General features: G+C 41.4%; 1 protein-coding gene across 9 annotated transcripts in view; it reads left to right on the top strand.

Moving 5' to 3' along the window:
- Nucleotides 1-15,536, top strand: part of SMYD3 (SET and MYND domain containing 3) — a 582,729-nt gene that overhangs the window by 86,274 nt on the left and 480,919 nt on the right. The window lies entirely within an intron of this gene.

The raw sequence follows: 15,536 nt of genomic DNA, 5'->3' as shown, positions 1-15,536 counted from the left end.
TGCTGCCCCACTCCAGATCCTGGTAAATATGCTGCTTCTGCAGCCTTGGTCTCCAATTCCCTTCCCCTTTCCACCCTTCCTCCTCCCTCTAACTCCTGATTCCCAGCCATTCCATTCCTGAGTGCCTTCCTTGCCTCCCCTCACTTCTTCTTTCCATCTGTCTCTGATCTGTGTTAGGTTTTAGGAAGATTTAATACTGACCTTACATGCATCCACACACATGTGATAGTTAAAAACACTGGGTTGATGTTATTACTAGCTATAATTGAAATATTGCTAGTAGTTCTGATTGGTTTTTCTGTTTTCTGCTGAGTTAGGTTGATGCTGTTGCTCTTTTATACTCGATAAAGCCCACTGAATTATTTGAGAGTGTTTTGGTCTTTCTACTTTCATGCCCAGACTATACATGGTCACTGTATAAAGAACTGGTTACTTTGTGACACTGGTGAAACAAGCCTAATTTCATATGCTAGCTCCGGAGCATATCTAGTGTACAAATCAGGCTTGGCTCACAACAGCAGTAGACACAATTGCTCCTAAACGTCCCCTCCGACCCGCTTTGAAACTGGCCCCTTGGTATATGGAAGATCTATGGGGGCAGAAGTGGCAAGGTAGGCGACTGGAGCACAAGTGGAGAAAGACTTGACTTGAATCCAACAGATTATGACATAGAGCACATCTCAACTATAGGCCTGTCTCCAACCTCGCATGGTTGGGCAAGGTATGAGAGGGTGGTGACCTCTCAGCTCCAGACGGTTTTGGAGGAAACTGATGAAATTGAATTAACAACAATAATAATGATCTAGACTCATTTTAAATTGGCTTTCGGGTGGGATATGGGGTCTTAAATTGTTAAATGTTATTTTCTTAAACATATCATGAGCTATTCAGCTGTAATTCTACTCAGGGGAGATCATATGTGATCACATCCATTATCAATCTCAGACAAACCAAAGGCCAAAATGACAAAGATTTTTTGAAAAATTTTCAAAATTAAGAGCATCACATATACCATCATCCATTTCCAAAGTACAGTCATAACATTGAATACAGAATACAATAGCTGACATAGATACCTACAAAGTATCTTATAAAAAGCAGGACAAGTCCAATTGAGTGTTTAAACCCCCCATTCCCATGGATTTAAACTTGTATATACATTCTGCTTCTTTTTGTAATAGGATTTTCCGTACATCATCCCTTTTAGATGGTTCAGATCTGTATTTAAATAGGATGCAGACTTTAAGGTCTTCTGGGAAATGGCCCTTACTCATGAAGTGAGAAGTCAAGGGAACTTCTAGAACGCAGTTTTTCAGTCTAGATAAATGCTCCAGTATTCTGGTGCGCAAGGGTCTGGTGCTCATGCCAATGTAAATGGCAAGGCAAGGACATAGGATTAGATATACAATATTCCTAGTGCTGCAATTACCAAAACATCCCAATGAGATGATTCTGTCTATGGTAGGAATAAACACCTGCTTGTCACCAATCATAAGGTTACATATCCTGCAATAACCACAGGGATAAGATCCATAAGGATCATCTCTGCAAATTTTTTTCCTATCTACATCAGCTCTTATTAGAATATTACTTAGGTTTTTAGCATTACGAAAAGCTATGCGAGGTGGTGAATCACAACCTGGGATATCTGCAACCAAGTGCCAATGACGGCGTATAATGTTCTTAATTTGATATCCCAGAGTAGAAAACTCCAGGGACCAAGTAAGAAGTCGTCTTTCAGATTTTTCAGAGTGGGTAAATAGTTTAGATCTGTTTTTAAATCTAGCTTTCTGAATAGCTTTATATAATGTTCTATGTGGATATCCTCTGTGTTCAAATTGAGTCATCATAATATTAGCTTCCCTTTTGAATTCCATAGGATTTGTAGCAATACGTTTGATCCTAAGCAATTGGCTATATGGGATACTGTCCTTCATTTGTCTGGGATGCCAGGAGGAATAGTGAAGGTAACTTCTCCTGTCAGTTGGTTTTTTATATACACCCAGAGAAAGAACCCCTGCAGAATTAACTAGAACTTTTGTATCCAAAAAAGGTATTTCTTGTCGATGCCATTGTCCTGAAAATTGGATGTGAGGATGAACAGTGTTCATCCATTGCAGAAAATCTTGAACATTATTGGGATTAGTATATATTTTAAAAAGTCATCAATAAATCTCCAAAACTTAAAAATAAATGAGAAAAATGGATTAAATGAAGGATTTAAATAATATTTCACTTCCAAATAATTCATAAACAAAATAGCAATATCAGGGGCTACTGGAGAGCCCATGGCCACCCCTTTAACCTATAAATAAAATTGCTGCCGGAATCTAAAATAATTTTTCTCAAAAATTAAATCTACCAATTCTAAAAGAAAAAAATGTGGGAGGGTGTTTAGTGGTACGAGATTCCAAAATATCCTCAATAACAGCCCTGGCTTCATCCAGAGGAATACACGTATAGAGTGATTTAACATCCAAAGTCATTAGAATGGATTTAGGAGGAGTGGAAATACCTTCCACTTTAGATATAAAATCCCCTGTATCCTTAATGTAAGTGGGTGTTTTAACCACGAATGGTTTAAGGTGGTAATCAACAAATGTAGCCAAGGGGGCTAAAGCAGAAGCTGATCCACTAATAATAGGTCTTCCTGGGGGTGGAATACCTTTATGAATTTTAGGTAGAACGTATATGACAGGGATCCGAGGATATTTATTGAGCAGAAAAGAAGCTTCTCGATTAGATATCATACCAAGAGCCATAGCTTCGTCAATAACTATTCTAATAATGCGCATAATGTCATCCGTGGGATCTTTAGGAATGGGTACATAACTATCTCTATCAGCAAGTTGATTTTCTATGTCTTGGATATAATCGCATGCATTCTTGATTACTAAGGCTCCCCCCTTATCTGCCCTTTTAATAACTATATTAGGGTCATCTGCTAAATTCTGTAGCAGAGTTCTATCATTATATGTGAAATTGGGAGGGCCTTTAGATCTGTATTTGCCTTGACTTTCTAACGTTTCTATATCCCTTTCTACAACCTTTTGGAATGTTGCAATAGCAGGGTCATCCATACTAGGGACGAATGAGGAAGAGATTTTAAATGGTTCAACCTGATATTTCTCCCCTGGTTTGAAAAAAGCTCTTAACTTCAATCCTCTCTAATAAAACGCTTGGTGTCCGTCCGTGGACGGACACCAAGCGTGTGTCCGTGCCTCCCTGCCCTGTTCTGCGCCTGCGCAAAGCACAGGCGCAGAACAGGGCAAGGGAGACATGACGGCCGGCACCCGGTGGCCATCTTGGGCGGCCAGAAGTGGCCGCCCCGAAGAAGCCGGGAATGCGGGGAAGGAGGAGACTGGCCGAGGCGGCGGCAAAGCCGCCGCCTCGGCCAGAGGACGCAGCGCGGCCAAGGCGGCGGTGGAGCCGCGCCGCCGAAGCCAGGCGGGGGGAGGAGGCGATGGGGTAAGCCGGCCGAGGTGGCGGCAGAGCTGCCGCCGAGGCCTGGCGCCGCCGCCGCAGCCAGGCGGCTGCGAGTCCTTGGGGCCCTTGCCCGTCCGGGGAGACCGGCCGGGAATGTGAGGCGGGGGCGGACCGGACCGGCAGCGGCGCCCCCAGAGTCTGCCCGGCCGCCGCCACCGCCCACTCTCCCGCCCTCCCAGCTGCCCAAATACTCCTTCCCCGCTCCCCCCCGCAAATGATTAAGAGCCAAAACGGCCCAGAAGAATGCCTCCGCGGCCGCTGCCATGGCCGCCAACCGCCCTCCCAGCTGGCCAAGACTTCCTTACCCAAAGCAGCCCGCGACAGTCGGGCGATCAAAAATCCATTTTTTGCGAAGAAGAGAGGAGCTCCCGAACAGAGCTCCTCTCTGTGCTAAGCCAATGCCCAAACTGCTGCTATGGACGCAAAGGACGCCTATTGCGTCCATAGCAGCAGTTTGGGCATTGGCTTAGCACAGAGAGGAGCTCTGTTCGGGAGCTCCTCTCTTCTTCGCAAAAAATGGATTTTTGATCGCCCGACTGTCGCGGGCTGCTTTGGGTAAGGAAGTCTCGGTCAGCTGGGAGGGCGTGGGGGGGGGGGGGGAGGCCAGAGGAAGTGGGGCGGGGGGGGGGGAAACTCTCCCCTACTAGCGCCCGTTATCACAATGGGCCTGAAAACACTAGTAATCTAATAAGTTTGTATAGGTCTATCTGAGTCTGAAAAGATTTATAGGAGGGTCTAGGGATAAAGTTTAGGCCTAAGGCCAGAGGTGCCTTTTATCAGCTTCGGCTGATACACCAGCTGAGTCCGTTTCTTGAGATGAATGACCTTAAAACAGTGGTACGTATGTTGGTAACCTCCAGACTTGAATTCTGCAATGTGCTCTATGTGGGGCTGCCTTTGAATATAGTCCGGAAACTCCAGTTGGTGCAGAATGCAGCGGCCAGGTTGGTCTCTGGGTCATCTAGGAGAGACCATATTACTGTGTAGAAGGAATTGCACTGGCTGCCGATATGTTTCTGGGCAAAATACAAGGTGCTGGTCATTACCTATAAAGCCTTAAACAGCGTAGGCCCTGGGTATTGAAGAAAACGTCTTCTTCATTATGAGCCCCTTGGCTGGTGGCCAGACGGGGACGGGCCTGCTCAGTTGCTGTGCCGAGACTGTGGAATGCGCTCCTTACTGATATACAATCCTCCCCATCTCTGGCAATTTTTTAAAAGCACTTGAAAACCCATCTCTTCACCCAAGCTTTTTCAGCTTTTCAAATTTTGAAGTTTAATCTGTTTTTGATTTTTAGATTGCCTAAATTGTTTTAAGATTTTTGTGTATGTTTTAACTTGTTTTATGTTCTTGTTAACTGGCCAGAGATGAAAGTTTGGGGTGGTGTACAAATCAGCAGCTGAATTGTGATTTGGCACATCCCTACTTGACAGGGCTCTGTTTCTCTTAAAGGCCCCCATCACTGGTTCTAAGGAAAGTTCAACACCTCATGGTGGTTTCTCACATTGGAGCTGTTGCCACATTGAAGGGGTTTTTTTTGGCAGCGGAGGTGGGGGTGGGAATGAAGTGGCACTGATTTGAAAAATGGTCAAGATTACTGTATTACAGCAAATATAGTATAGATGTGTGTATATATAAATAGCAAATTAGCATTTCCCCGAACAAGGTAAGTAATGCTACTGCAGTTATGCCATAATTGTTTATATCTTGTATTAAAAATAATCAGAATGCATGAGGGAAACAAAGCTGTCACATAGGAGCCCTAAAACCAGTGTTTTTGGAAGCCGTTTATTAATGAAATTATAAAAATGCAAACTGTGTCTGGAAGAAATGTGTGCAGTAATCAAAAAATAACACAGCAATTTCTCCCAGAGGAGTATTCTGCATGCACGTCTCTAAAGAAAAAACAAATTTTTCATAAAGCAAGGTTTTGTTTAGTCTCTCTCTTCATGTTTAGCTCTTTCCAGCAAATGATTATACCAGTGATTTATAGCTGGGGAGACACAGGATTTTCCATGCTATTGGAATTAGCCTTTTAGACACAGCAATAATTCTTGGGTGCCATTGCTTATTATAACAGAAATTGTACAAGCAAATATTAGTCACTCTGTCAAAATGAATTGTAATTTAATTAGAAGCTCTCAGTTTTCACTTCTAAAACTTTTTGCCATCAACAGACGATTGTGCAGATGATTGTAGAATCCTACATTTTAGATGATGGGGCAAAGAGGTCTGCAGGATGCAGAGAAGAGCCGATGTAGGTATAAAGTATACAATTGAGAACAGATCTCTAGAATCATTAAACAGAGAATGGAGGATATTGAGAGACAAATGGAGATAGAGAGGGCACCTGACTTTCAGAGCCAGGAATCAGTCAGGTATAATTTGGCCCCAGCATCCTATTTCACTATCTTGGAGGTGCCCCCACTTAGAAGAGTTTTTACCCTGGCAAGATGCAATGCCTTGCCTTCAGCCTTCTTAGAGGGCAGATACAGAGGGACTCCTTATGGGGAGAGGCTCTGTCCATGTGGGGAGGGTCAAGTGGAAATAGTCACCCATGTGCTATTGGAATGTTGTTCTACAGAGACCTGCGTCAGGATCTCATTTACCCTTTGATGGCTAAATGCCCAGGTCTTGATTCTCCTCAGATGATTGCCAGGCTGTTGGAAAGGAATTCCAGTACTACCAGACAGGTAGCTACATTCTGTAGCCCAGCCCTCCGTTTGTGTAAGAGTTTAATAACGGGAAAATAGGTGATGGGTTTAAGGCCAGAGCAACCTTTGTAGCTACAGTTAACTGCAGGTAGGCACGCAGGTATTGGGATCACTTGTATATCATCAGTAAATTTAACAACAAAATTTTCCAAAGCTCCTGAATTGTTTAACCCCTCTCAGATTCAGGAGTTGGGAAGGCAACTGTTTGAGTTTTGATTTGTGTGTAATAGTCTCATAAGTATGAAATACTGCTTTCTCCTTTTATTCTTAGTTATGTATTTTTAGTAGTACTTTCAATACCTTGATCTATGTTCAGGAGGACTTTAAAAAATGTATTTGGTTTTATTGTTTGTAGTAGAAGTTTGATAGTCTTCTCTTCTACATTTGTTTTAATCTCATGCTGGTTGCTGACCGAAATAAAGAGATTTGATAATTCTTGGGTGCCATTTCTTATTATAACAGAAATTGTACAAGCAAATATTAGTCACTCTGTCAAAATGAATTGTGATTTAATTAGAAGCTCTCAATTTTCACTTCTTAAACATTGTGCCGTCAACAGACATTTGTGCAGATGATTGTAGAATCCTGCATTTTAGATGATGGGGCAAAGAGGTCTGCAGGATGCAGAGAAGAGCTGATGTAGGTATAAGGTATACAATTGAGAACAGATCTCTAGAATCATGGGCTCCAAATGGAAATATATCCTATGTATAAGAAGTAAAGCTAGTGTATACAAGATATAAATACACCTCTCAGTTCATTGCCTATAATAATTATATATCTTACAGTTGGGGTGTGCGCGCAAAAACTTTATGGAGGGTCTGGCATTATTCCAGATGACCCCAGGTGCCAGTCTAGTTTTTGTGATTATAACTTTTCCTATAGTACCAGATTTGGGGAGGTGACCTTTGTTTCCCCCCCAGCATCACTGACCTTATAGTATTGACCATCACTGACCATCTTATTTATTTGTTATTTCTCTTTGTAAACCACCCTGAGCCATTTTTGGAAGGGCGGTATAGAAATTGAATTATTATTATTATTATTATTATTATTATTATTATTATTATTGTAGGGAGGCATATAAAGTAAAGTGTGCTGTTGAGTCAGTGTCGATTCCTGGCGACCACAGAGACTTGTGGTTGTCTTTGGTGGAAAAAGGAGGGGTTTACCACTGCCATCTCCCGCGCAGTATGAGATGATGCCTTTCAGCATCTTCCTATATCGCTGTTGCCCGATATAGGTGTTTCCTATAGTCTGGGAAACATACCAGTGGGGATTCGAACTGGGAGCCTCTGCTTGCTAGTCAAGTAATTTCCCATAAAGATTAAGAAAAAAGTAAAACACTGCGGAAAACACTGAGGAATGAGGTTATGAGTTCAGTAGATTTTGTGTACAATGTCATTGTGTGCACATGTGTTTGATTTTGGTATGCTTGAAACTTATCTTTGACAAATTTTTAGTTTAGTTGTTATTTGCCTTAGGTTCATTAGCCCTCTGGCCAAACCATTAAGTTTTGTGTAACTGCTTTACTCATGTGTTAATTCAGCAGCAGAAGATGGATTGAAAAGTCATCTGAACTGAATTGTCAAAGTGAGTGTATGCATGAATCGGCTCAATTTGTGACTGCTTATGGATCCCTGGAAACCCCTGCCTCCAGATTGGTAAAAGTTACCAGAGATTGGTCTTAAGAATGAAATCCTGATTCCGGTTTGCTTAGAGTTGCTTGAATGTTCAAAAGTCTCTCTGCAGTATTTTGAGAGTGGTGTGTGTGAGATCACTGGGCAGTGTCCAGACTAGGGCTCCATCAGCAAAAATGCCTTTTGTGAATAGGAGGAGTATTATGCTCATGCAAGGACCCTTCTGCTTGCACAAAGGCTCTTGGTATGAGGACAATGCTCCTTCTGATTATGGAATGAGCTTCTGTTGAGTTTGCCCATGTACAGCAAACTTTAGTTCGTGACACAGACCTCTTGATAGAATAGATGCTAATGAGGTGGTAGAGGCCAGTTGTGCATCAAGCAGTATTTACGAAGGCCTGTTTCAACCAAGAGTTGACAACTTTGTGTACTTCAGGTCCTTGGCTACGCAACACTTGCAGTATTTGCTAGTGATGCATAGAACCAGTTGTAGCAACTATGCATTATATGCAAAAGGTAGGTTAGATATGTTAGTATTGATCATGAGTAAATGAAATCACATTTATTTCTATTTTGACATGTTTAAAAACTATAATGTCCACAATGTTTAGAAAGGCTTTGTTTTTTAACTAAAATTGCATATTTTATTGATTGAGATGGAGGTACTTATTGTGTGGGGTCGGAACTCGGGAGATGATTTTGATCTGCCTGATCTGGATGGGGTCACACTTCCCCAGAATGAACAGGTACGCAGTCTGGGGATGCTTCTGGACACAAAACTCTCCCTGGTGTCCCAGGTTGAGGCAGTGGCCAGAGGTGCCTTTTATCAGCTTCGGCTGATACGCTGGCTGCGTCCATTTCTTGAGACAAATGACCTCAGAACAGTAGTACATCTGCTGGTCACCTCCAGACTTGACTACTGCAATGCACTCTATGTGAGGCTGCCTTTGTACGTAGTCCGGAAACTGTAGTTAGTCCAGAATGCGGTGGCCAGATTGGTCTCTGGGTCTTCTCAGAGAGACAATATCACTCCTGTCTTAAAACATCTACACTGGCTGCCAATAAGTTTCCAGTTTTGGTTATAACCTATAAAGCCCTAAACAGCTTGGGCCCTGGGTATTTAAGAGAACGTCTTCTTCACTATGAACCACACCGCCCACTGAGATCATCTGGAGAGGTTTGTCTGCAGTTGCCACCGGCTCGTCTGGTGGCTAGTCAGGCACGGGCCTTCTCCATTGGTGCCCCGAGGCTTTGGAACACACTTCCTGCTGAAATAAGAGCCTCCCCATCTCTTACAACTTTTAAAAGGGCAGTCAAGACACATTTGTTCACCCAGGCTTTTAATTAGATATTGTTTTAATTGTGTTTTAATAGTTTTAACTTTTTAATTTTAATTGTTGAAATGTTTTAATCTTTTATTGGCTGTTTTTATTGTTTTGTAAACCACCCAGAGAACTTGCGTTTCGGGCAGTATATAAATGTAATAAATAAATAAATAAATAAATAAATAAATACATACATACATACATACATACAAAGGCCAGAAAGTAAGTCAATAACTAGCAAACCAGTTCAGCTCTTCATTCAACCCATAGGGTGCCCATGTTCTGAGAGTTCTTGGCGTGTTAGGGAATTGTAAAGCTTGTCATTGCTATTTCTGATCTTTTCTATGCACCAAAACTTTAAATCTTCTACTTTGTGATTCAGTTCAATATACTGTTTTACTAAGGGTGCCTGTACCTTCTTTCTCTTAATACAATTTTTGTGTTCAATGATTCGTGTCTTGATATTTCTATTTGTCATTCCCACATAATGTAACCCACAAGGGCACTAGATAACATAAATAACTCACTTGGTATTGCAACTGGAAAAGTCCTTAAATTGATATTCTTGACCATTCAAATAGTTCCTGGATTTTTAAAGTTTCTCACAATTGCTGCAGACCATGCAGTGGCCGCAGGGAAATTGGCTTATAGATGGTTTCCCATCCAATATACTTTGTCTAATATTTCATATGGCTCTTACTGTGCACCAGAATATCCTTTAAATTTGAGCTCCGATTGTGTGCAAACTTTGGCTGTTCGCGGCACCTCGGGATATGTTGTAGTAAGTGCCAATGCTTCCTGATGATCTGTTTTACACCACGTGTACGGGTGTCAAAAGTTATTGGAATAATTATCCTGCCTGTAACATTCTTTTGGATTTTGGGCTGCAACAATCTCTCTCTGTCTTCACTTTAGCCTTCTAAAAGACTTCTTTAATAATACATTAATGATATCCTTTTTCCAAAAAATGTGTTTTGAGAACATTGGCTTGTTTGCAAAAGGATGTTAATCTGCTGCAATTCCTTTGTAATCTTAACATTTGAGTATAGGGAAGATTCTTTTTAAGGAACCGCAGACAAGGAATTTTCATCTGAAAATTCAACAAGGAATTAAAATCTGAAGGTTTTCTGTATAAGTCTGTGACAAGAGTGCCTCCTTCATTCCCAATTTCCACATCTAGAAAATGTATCTTATTCTTTCCACGAAATACCTGAAATTTAATGGTAAGATGGATGTTGTCTAAAAAAAATCTTAGAATTACACAGTTCTTCTTCTGAACCTAACCATAGAATGAAAATATCGTCCAGAAATGATTTATAAGCTCCTATATACTTCACAAAATCATTGTCTTTTAGAATATGTACCTGTTCCAAATTTTCCATGAATAGATCGGCCAATTCTGGAGCAAAACAGCACCCCATGGCAACCCCGGAAATTTACCAATAATAGTCTTTGGGAAATTTTAAAGAAAATTTTTGTGAGAACTGTTCTTGCCAGATCTTTAAGAAAGGTAGTAGGGGGTTCCAAAGTGGATCTCTTATTTAATGTCTGTTCAATTATGTACAAGGCCTCATCTTGCGGAATATTTGTGAATAGCAACACCACATCTATGATCACCATAATAAAATGGGGAGGTAATGTAAGCTTATCAATATAATTTAGGAAGTCTGTAGTATCCCTGAGATACTACAGGGATTTGACCCACAAATGGTTTTAGAAAAGATTCCAAAAATAAAGAAATAGGTTCTAATATAGACCCACAGCTGAAATGATAGGTCTGCCAGAAATGGGTCTAACTCTGTTCTAATTTTGGGCAGGATGTAAAACACCAGCATTCTGTGCTGTGTTTCTAGTAAAAAATCATGAGTAATTTTGGAAATATAGCCCATATTGAGTCCTTCCTCTATTAAATACATTATATCCTTCTGTACCTTATTAGAGGTGTTCTGTGGGGTGTAATGGTTGTGTAATTGAAGTTCAACCTCTCTTACATACTCTTCCTTCTCTAAAATAACAAAAGCTCCTCATTTGTCCACAGGTTTAAAAATGATGTCTTGTTTGGCCTTAAGATTAATTAATGCCTGTCGTTCTTCCTTGGTTAGGTTATGCCATGTAGACACATCCCCCTCTTCTAATTGTTATACTTCTCTGATGACTAATTCTTGGAACACCTTGATATATGGATTGTTAGAAGGCGTATTAAAAGTAGATCTGGGTTTGAAACTTGTAGTGTCTAGAAGGTTATTGTCTGTATTGTCCTTGAAGTAGTCACAATCTGATTTTACGAAATAGTTGTTGCAATTCTATCATGGTATTAAATGTATTGTGTTTAGGGGTGGAGACAAGTGACAATCCCTTGTTTAAAAGTCGAGATTCAGTTTCTGTAAGTTGATAGCTAGATAAATTACTATCTTGGTGTTCTTGGCATTCTCTGTTTGTGGAACTCCTTGTATTCTTTCCCCCTGTACTGTTTTTTGTTGTTTCTGGTCCTTGTTGGCCCTAAAAATAGACCCTTTTCTCTGGTCCTTGATTGACCAATATAGACCCATGGAGGTCTCTGTGTACATCTATTGATGTGTGTCATTCTCTGTATGTGTGTTCAGAAAGGTTTGGTTCCTGCTCGTATCTAATGATTTCTCCATCTCTATACTTATGTCTGGGGTAAGGTTGAAAGAGACCGATTTGGAGTCCCCTCTTGATCTTGTGCTGTGCTTTTCCCTCCATGTGTATACTTTGTTGGTTTCTTTTAAGTCTTTTAATCTTAATCTAATCGTCTTTTAATCTTAATCTAATCATCTTTTAAGTCTTTTAAAAATTTGCTGTATTTATCCTCTTTGAGTTCCTTACATTATATCTCCAAGTCTATCTAATGTCCCTGGTCTTTCATTGAAAGTGTAGAAGGTGAAGAAGACATGTATGTGTGTGCATAACTTTCCACAATGAGAGAATAACCCCTCAAAACATTTCAAAACATCATGTAATTTACTGAGCATTCAGTGAATACAATAAATAGGTGTAATATAATTATGATGTGATGATATCAGTAGTTTTAGCATTGCTACCCTTTTTATGGTGGTTTCATTTATAGTTATGAATGGATTCTACAGCCACCCAGTGAGGGCAGATGGTATTGCACCATGAATTCTTTACCATAGTAGGGAAGACAAGTTGCAGCTCATCACAATTCCTGTTGGGGAAATGAATGTGCAGAATTCTTCTACCCAACCATTCTTATTGTCAGCAACAGGGAAGTCCTACCCATGGAGACACTCTTGGACTGAAATATCATTGGATGAGAATACTATTGTCTTGTTCCAGTTGACATGTGCTTAGGACAGTGATTCAAAGAAAGAGAACCTCATATTTGTGTGACTCAGCATCTGCCTACCTGTGTGACTCAGCAGCTGCCTGCCACAGACCTTGAGGAGAACATTCTCATGAGGCCAAATATTCAGGTCTATCAAAGCAAAGAACCACAGTACCACCAACCATCTAAATTCCACCGACCTTTACTCTAGCTGAAATGGTATATCTGAATTCCAGTTGGTAAGGACACACAGTAATACTAACTCCCTGTATCACTGAACATGCTGGTTAGAGTTAAGTTTTATATAATCAAATAATAACAACAGAACTAAAAATGGCTGCCTTGCATAGGGTGAGGCTGCCCTAACTCCTGGGGGGAAAATGATGATGACCTATGTCCTCTTTTGTGGATGCCTTCAGACTTGATGACAAAACTCCTATTTCAGACATCCTTGTTCATTGTTTGCCATGCTCTATTTTGCTTTGTTTCATCTTTTGAAAACCAGATTTACATTAAGCCTTGTAAAATTCTGTTGGAAACAAATGGAGACAGCAGTCCTGGAAAATGTTCTCTCTTGTGAATTGTGACAGCTGTGTCTTTTTCATTTTAAATCCCCTATTCTATCCTCCTCTCCTTTATCTCCTAGCCTTTTGTCATTTTTTAACCTAACTTAAAATCCAGGGATTTAAGTATCGGAATTCTGAAAGTAACTGAATTTTGGCCAAAGTTCAGAATGAACTGTATGGTTCTGTTTTCATTTTTGTGATTAATATATGCAATGCACTGGTTCACATACACTTTTAATTAAAAATAAATAAATTTATGTTTAGAAACCAGAACTGTGTTGTGGCAAAATGTTTCTACTGTAATACTGCTTAGTGTTTCTGTATCAGATTTGTGTCCATGTCAGTGATAAATATATAGAGGGTTGTGCATATGTTTACATCATACAAGAGCTATTGTATTTCCCGTTTTTTAGCAGTTCTGCTATCACAATTTAGGACTATTCTTGCTAATTATTTCTGAAACCTATTCAAACCTACCTACAAGAGTAAATGTCAAGTTTAATTAAGCACTTCAGTAAACTAGTTCAGCTGTTTGTCTATTTGGCATGTGGTGTGAAAATATGCATGACAGTCAAATTCTGGTGTAAATTTTACAGGACCATCATATAAAGTTATTTATTAAAGGATTTCTATGCTTTGATACTTCATTAGATACTTCATTAGAGTTAATTGAAAACACAATAAAATGCAATAGAACACAATAAAACAAAACAAAACCCCCTAATTGCTAAAATCATAGGAGTGCAAGATAAAAAGTAGTCATTGAAGTGTGGCAGTCAACAAGAAGTATGCTTAAAATTAGGGGAAGGCTTTCTGGAATAAAAGTCTTCAATTTTCATTTAAAATTAAACAGGTAGAGAGCAAGGCTAGGATCAAGGGGGAGGAAATTCCAGAGGTTATGAGCCTCTGCTAAGAAGGCTTGCTCACGTGTCACTGACAATCGTGCTTCAGAACAAGGTGGGACACCCAGAAGAACCTCTCTACAAGATCTCACGGGCTGGGCAGAACTATATGGGTGTGGGTGTGATTTGGCTTTGAGCTTCTCTTGTTTGCATAAGAAGTTCTGTTTGCTCAAGCACAGATTTTTAGAAGCTGCAGAGGGGAGGGAAAACTAGACTAATCACCCCTTCTTTTGCAAATTGAGCTTCTTTCATAAATAGGAGAATCTCTTCAGATAGAATGCCCAGTTTCAATCTTCATTTTCATTTTTACTGAAAAGCAGCTATTGGGAGCTCTGCAGTGGGGGGCGCAGGAGACTGTTGTTCAGAATATTGAAATGCTCAGAAAATTCAATTTTAAGACAGTTACTCTCAGAAGCAGTGACTTATCAATGTTGGTGATGGCCTGTGTTTTAAATGCAACCACTGCCACAGCCATGCCTTTAGCCCCCTTTCTCCCTCAGTGCCCTGACCTCATATCCACCCCCAGCACAGTAGCTCGAGTGACTGTTGCTGGGGTCTATCTTGTGTTTCTTTTTAGATTGTGAGCCCTTTGGGGACAGGGATCCATCTTATTTATTTATTATTTCTCTGTGTAAACTGCCCTGAGGCATTTTTGGAAGGGCAGTATAGAAATCGAATGAATGAATGAATAAGTGCCTCGTGTTCTTTGAACATGTCTGCTCAGTTACAGCTCTGCCCAGGGGCGCAGCGAGATCTTTGGGGGCCGGGGATAAAATTTTCTTTGTGGGCCCCCCTTTGTGTGTGCAAAGCCATGTGCCCCCCTAGCACCCTAAGCCATGCACCCCCCCAGCACCCTAAGCCATGCACCCCCAGCATCTGACATCAGACGCAAGGGGCTGGGCAACCAACATGTTGCTGCCGCCCCCACCCTGCCCCGCCGTGGCTATTTCTGTTGGCCTCTGTGGACTGGGGGCCTCTAAGCAGCAGTGGCGGGTGCTGTAGCTCTCCAGCTGGCCTCTTGGGATCTCTCCAGCCGAACTGCGCAGCTGCAGCATCCATATCCGAACTGCTGGAGAGGCCTGGAGTGGCTGGCTGGAGAGTTACACTGCCTGTCACTGCTGCTCAGAGCCCCCCCACCCCCAAGGCCAACAGAAATAGGCGGAGCAGTGGCAGGGCAAGGAAAAAAACAGGGGCGGCGGCAGCAGGGGTGGTAGTGGCAGGGCAGGGGTGGCCTGCTTGGGGCCCCCCTGCCCCTCTGGGCATTTGTCCAATGGACGCTATGCCCATGGCTCTGCCCCTGCTTGGAAGAGGCATTTCCTCCTGAATGTAAGAGAAGGAGGATTGCCTCTTTTAAGAATGAAGAGGGAGATGAAGCAACTCAGACACAGCTAGAGTGTTGTTGGAGGAAAACTTGTGATGAATCCAACTGAATATGAGCTAAAGTCAATTTTGGGGACTACTCCATGACAGCAGAAAAGAAACTTTACTTTTTGGGCATCACAGAGGCTGTAGTGTAGGGGTGTGCACAGAACCACTCCAGGCGGTTCTACCCAGTCTGCAAGCTGGCAGTTCAGTTCGTGCACTAGAACCAGGTCA

Source organism: Hemicordylus capensis, chromosome 1, assembly GCF_027244095.1.
Source record: "Hemicordylus capensis ecotype Gifberg chromosome 1, rHemCap1.1.pri, whole genome shotgun sequence".
NCBI lineage: Eukaryota > Metazoa > Chordata > Lepidosauria > Squamata > Cordylidae > Hemicordylus > Hemicordylus capensis.
This window is presented reverse-complemented; position numbering and strand designations above follow the sequence as displayed.